A 6,245-nucleotide genomic window follows, 5' to 3' on the forward strand; every position below is an offset into this window, starting at 1 on the left:
AGAAATCCCCCCCCCCATGTGATTTTGAAAATCACTCTCTACGAAAGCAAAAGACTCAGCAGATGATGCAACATCTCCCCAATGAAAAACACGGGTGTCACTAGCACGTTAAGAGACAACACAAGTGTCAGAGGCCCAAGACTGTTCAACTGCCTCCCAGCATACATAAGGGGGATTACCAACATACCCCGGGCTGTCTTTAAGAAGCACTGGACAAGCACCTAAAGTGCTTGTCCAGTGGGCTTGACCAGCTAGGCTGTGGTTCGTATGTTGGATTGTGTGCAGCCAGCAGTAACATCCTGGTTGATCAGGCCCTGATCCACCATGAGGCCTGGTCACAGACCGGGCTGCGAGGGCGTTGATCCCCGGAACTCTCTCCAGGTAAATTAATTTTCACTAAACACTGAATAATAATTTTTCTAAGAAACAGAACAATAAATTTCATGGTACATATTTTTCCATGTTCTGTTTCTTAAACTACACAAAACTTCCAATATTTATTTAACTCTTGTCATAATATTTGTATGCTCTCCATTAAATAATTCTCTAGGTGCATTCAATAATTCTTAAGGTATTTTTTAACATGGTCTTATGTAGTATTAAGGCATATTTCCTTAAGACACCTGCTGTCCTTGTTCACCTAGCGGTAGACAGGTACCTAGGTGTTAGTCGACTAGTGTGGGTCGCATCCTGGGGACAATTGATCTAATTTGCTCTTAATGCTCTGCATCCATTCGCTGCCTGACTACGGTGGAGTGCGGTTGTGCCCAGCACCCCTCTGCTGTCTTTCAGGCGAGCTACCACAGTACATCAACAACCATTGAGTAGTGTGGACGTGCGCTGCTCATTTTGGGATATCAAAATGGCTGAACATACAGTACGGAGAGTAAATACTATCTGCATAGAGCTGGTTCGTGGTACGTTAAGTGGAGATACGATGAACGTACTTCTCCCTAACATCATCAGGGACACATATGGTATCCCCAACGAGGAATTATATGGCGTCGCTCTTAATGGTTTGTCAAGAATCTTCGTGAAATTTCTGAGAGCCGGCTTCTACACAAGAATTGTCGAGCAGTACCAGGAACAACGCATGAGTGTGAATTCAGCGATGGATGTTGTGTTACATGATGTTTCCAAGTACTACACATGGGTGAAGGTACGGAATGTACCCTTCGAGGCTACGGCGTATGGACTACAGGAGTTTTTTCGCAGTTATGGGACAGTGCATTCTGCAACCATGGGGGTATGGAGGGATGGTCCGTATGAAGGAATGCCGGAAGGTTCTTACACCCTTAAAATGTCTTTAACAAGGCCTATACCATCCTATGTAACGATGACCGGTTGTAGAACACAGGTTTATGTGTACTATGCGGGTCAGAGAAAAACATGTCGTCTGTGCAGCTCTTATGAGCACATGGCAGCCCAGTGTCCTAGGAGGCAGGCTCCTCGAATTCTGGAAACGCCGATTGTGATTCAACAGTCGTGTGATTTGGTGCCTGGCTCTGTTGCCTCTGGAGGCCGGAGGCCTGATCTCTGGAGCAAGGAGGTCGACCGGGAGGTGGCGGAGGAGGAGACGTGTGTCACTATCCCAGGGGAGTCGGGGGAGTCGAAGGTGTTAGCTGAGGAGTCTTTAGTCCAGGAAGCTTCGACTCAGGAGGGTTTACTGGCAGATGTCATCAAGGATTTTTTGGATGGGGATGAGCCCGGTGTAGAAGGTGTCCTCAGTTTATGTGAAGTTGGAGAGCTGGAGGGACAACAAATTGTGGAGAAAGACTTGAGTAAGAAAAGGCTGGAGTGTGTGGTGGCCGTGGAGGTACACCAGGAGGATTCGTCTGAGGGTGAGATGTGTGTAAGTGGAAGTTCTAGAAAAAGAACTGCGGCATCAGAGATAGACGAGGTTATTACCCCGGGGCAGAGGCCGGGGAAGAAGTCATGGGCAGCGGTTGTGGAGCCGATGCCACATAGTGCTAGAGGTGCGCCTGAGTTGCACAGTGGGAGAGGGAGGGGGGAGGTGACTGCACAGGATAACTCGAGTGGTAAGGGAATACGCAATGTGAAAAGTGCAGCGAGTAAATCCCAGCGGCATAGGGGAAAGCCGCCACTTCTATAATTTTCAGAAGTGTCACGCTTAATGTCAATGGACTTAAGACTGAGGTTAAGAAAGTTTGGTTGGAGTGGTTTTTACGGCGGTTTGATGTAGATATTTGCTTTTTGCAAGAGCATAATCATAGGGCTGGTTGTGTGTTGCGGTTAAAAGGATATCGGATGTATGTTACCAGTGGTTTGCAATTGAAAGGTGGGGTAGCAGTGGCGATAAAGGAGACCAGCCCCTTGCGTGTCATCGGCTGGGAAGAGGGGGGGGGTGGGAGGGTCGTGAGGGTGGATGGTGTCTGGGGTGAGAGTCGAGCTAGTTTTGTAGGAGTTTACATGCCAGCAACTAGCAATACCAGGGTAAAAGTAGATTTTGTCAGAGAGGTATTGCTGTATCACTTGAGAGGTTTGCCTGCTATAACAGTAATAGGTGGTGATTGGAATTGTGTGATTAGGAGTGGTGATGTCGAACCGAGAGGGGCGGGTTGTGTGCTGAGTGTGCTGAGGGATGTATTGCGAGATATTGGGGTTGTTGATGTGGTGGGGAGGGGGGGATACCTAGTGGAGCACACGTTCGTCCGTAGGGGATATGAAGCGCGATTGGACAGAATTTATATTAAGCAGGGTATAGATGTTGTGAGGGTGCAAACCTTCGATGTGGGGTTTTCGGATCACAGGGCGGTAATAGCAGATTTGATGTGGGATGGAGTGGTGCGTATTTATTCTGGGTACTGGAAATTAAATGTAAGGCTTCTTAAGGAGGAGGTGGAGGGGCCTTTTTTCAGTGATTGGTGGTTGCCTTTTTGGGAGGCTAGGGACAGGGAGATAGATCTGTTAGATTGGTGGGAAATGCAGGCAAAACCGGGAATAGCGAATTTTTTTAAGGTTAGGGGACGGGAAGAGGCGAGGTGGCGTTTTGGGTTGCAAAATTATCTGGAGGGACAGTTGCAAGATTGTTATGTTGGGGGAGGTGGTATGAGGGATGACATGGACAGTCTGAGGAGTAGGATCGCTGAAATACACAATGATAGGTTTGATGCAATTAGGGTTAGGGCGGGGTTAGAGGATGTATTGTGGGGTGATAAGCCGTCTGGGTTTGTTTTACGTAAATTTAGGGACCGACAGAGTGTAACCACCATTCTACAATTGGAGACAAGCCCTGGGGTGGGAGGGTATCCAGTGGGTCGAGTCCTATCCAATACTGAAAGTATGAGTCTCTATGCTGATAGTTGGTTTAGGGAGAAATGGAGTTGGAGGGAGGGGGGTTCCTGGGAGGGTATTTTTGAAGGGGGGTTCCATAGCTTTTTAAGTGAGCAGGATAGAGTGGGGTTGGAGGTTGGTATAAGTGAGGTTGAGGTGGAAGAGGCAGTTTTCGGGATGAGTACCGGGAAAACACCAGGGATAGACGGTATACCAAATGATTTTTATAGAGCACATTGGGGGTGTATTAGGCAGTGCTTTGTTAGGCTATTGGATCATATGTTAACTAGTGGGAAGTTGGGCACATCGCAAAGTACGGGTGTCATAGTTTTGGTGCCAAAGAAGAGGGGGGGTAGAGAGTTGAGTGCTTACCGAGCAATATCTTTGATGTGTGCAGATTACAAGGTTTTTGCGAAAATTTTGGGTAATAGACTGAAGAAGGTCATGGGGTCGGTGATACATGGGGGACAATTTGGTATCCCGGGGAGGAGTATGCGGGTAGGTCATGGACGTATTCGGGATTTCCTTGAGGGTAGTAGTAAGGGAGGTATTCTAGGTCTGGATTGGGAGAAAGCTTATGATTATGTTGATAGGGACTTTTTGTTTGAGAGTATGGTGAGAATGGGTTTTGGAGGGAGGGTGGTTGGATGGGTGAGGACATTGTATGAGAATGCATCGATGAGAGTACAGGTAAATGGTAGGTTGGGTAGTTCAGTAAGCATGGGGAGGGGTTTAAGGCAGGGGTGTCCACTCTCCCAAATACTCTTTGCATGTATGCAGAATCCTTTCTATGTTCTGGTTGATGGTGGGATGGGAAGGATGGGGGAGAGAGGTGGATTTTGTGGGAATATTGTTGGTTATGTAGATGATACAACTGTTTTACTTAATGAGATAGAAGATTTAAGTAAAGTGGGAAGGGTAATTGAGATTTTTGGGAATGCTACTGGGATGAGAGTTAATAAGCAGAAATCACGGTTGTTGGAGGTAGGCAATTGGGTAGGAGGGACCTTGGGGGAGGAGTTTGGATGGATAACTGTAGATAGGCTAAAGATTTGTGGGATTTTGTATTTAGCAGATGTACAGGAGAGTAGGAGGGTTAATTCAGAAATGGTAATGGACAGAGCTTTGAGTAGGCTCAGGAGTCTAAGGGCCGGGGATGTAACCTTGCATCAAAGGGTTGTGGTGGTAATACGCTGATTTATAGTAAGGTGTGGGGAGTGGCGGAAATTTACCCCTTAAGAAGTCAGGATATTATGGAATTACAAAGAAGAGCCTTAAGGTATGTGTGGGGTTTTGGGAGGGCGTGGTTGGGTAAAGATGTGGTAATGACTGCGGTAAGACAGGGAGGATTGGGATTGATTGCATTAGGGTCTAGGGTGAAGGCGCTATATGTGAAGCAGAGGTATATTCGGGCAGCGGGGGAAAGGGGTCTTCGGGTGGGGGAGGTGATGGGGGATATCCGCAAATGGTGGGGTGGCAGGGACTTAGTGGAGTGTGAAGATATGTTGCGGTTTATGTTAAAGGTACGCAATGTTAAAAAACTCAAGGTAAAACGGTTAGTGGGTGTGGGTCGTCGTCAGGAATCAATGCAAGGGATGGCAGTGTATCCCACATATGATTGGAGAGTGATATGGGTGGAATTTAGTAAATTAAGAATACCGGCAAGAGCGAGGGAATTAGTTTATAGATTTCTTATGGGGACGTTAGCATCGAAAGAGGTGCTAAGACGAATGGGTTTTGTGAGAGAGGCATCATGCGGTTTTTGTGGGGAAGTTGAAACGGCTTTTCATGTAGTATATTTTTGTTCTGCTTTGGAGGTGGTAAGATTGTGGTTGAAGAGGGTTTTCTTTTTATTGGGGGGGGGACAGATATCAACCCTCAGGGCTTTAATGTTAGATATGGGAGGGGTACCCAAAGAGGTGGGGAGGGCTATCAGATACGTAATAGTTGATTACTTGCATGTTTCTTGGGGGATGAGGGAGGTGGAGGGAAACATTAGGATAAAAGCGTTGGCGGCGTGTTTTTATAGGACAGCATGTAGGAACAAACAATTATATGGGGGAAGGTGGGTAAGTAGTTTTCCAGAGGGATATCGTGAGCTTACTGTTGAAAGTCTACTCCGTTTGGTGACGGGGTGAGAGGCAAGGGGTTGGTCTCTTCAGTGGTGTGTCCTCTTGGAGTGATTGGAAGCCTGATGAGGAAGGTTGATTGGTTTGCAAGGTGGTAGATGTGGGTAAAGTTTTTTTTTTTTTTTTTTTTTTTTTTTTTTTTTTTTTTTTTTTTTTTTTTTTTTGCAGGGAGCCGTCGGGGGCTCCGGGGTATGTAGACCTTTATGAATTTTGTAAAATCACAGAGTCAAAAGTAGTATGTGATTTTCTGTTTTTTCTCTTATTGTTATAAGAACCATTTTATATAGGGGGTTTATATTTATATGTATATTGTGAGGATATGTTTTATACATTCGAATCTGATGTTAGAATTATCCTTGTCATATGTCTCTTTTTTATCGTATTGAATGGGTACATAATGACCTATGTACCAAAATATAAAAGTATTTGATGGGGTTTATATATACCCTTCATTTGACTGGAAGGTCATATTATATATTGAGTGTTAATAGGTAACATTAATTTTGTGTGTGTGTAGGTGTGTTTGTGGGAACCAATGTCTTAGGTATAGTTCTATCATTGGATGTAATATTTTTTTAGTTTATTTGGTGAAAAGTCATTTAGTGCTTTATTTCTATGTATGATCCAGTTTGTTCTGTATGAACAAATGCACATACACGTATGTGTGTATGAGCATGCGTATATATGTATATATATATATGTGTATATGTGTGTATATATGTATATATATTATATGTGTATGTATATATATATATATATATATATGTATATGTTTGTAGGACTCATTCCTACATGTTTTCTATAATGACTCCGACTGTTTGT

Source organism: Cherax quadricarinatus, chromosome 59, assembly GCF_038502225.1.
Source record: "Cherax quadricarinatus isolate ZL_2023a chromosome 59, ASM3850222v1, whole genome shotgun sequence".
Lineage (NCBI taxonomy): Eukaryota > Metazoa > Arthropoda > Malacostraca > Decapoda > Parastacidae > Cherax > Cherax quadricarinatus.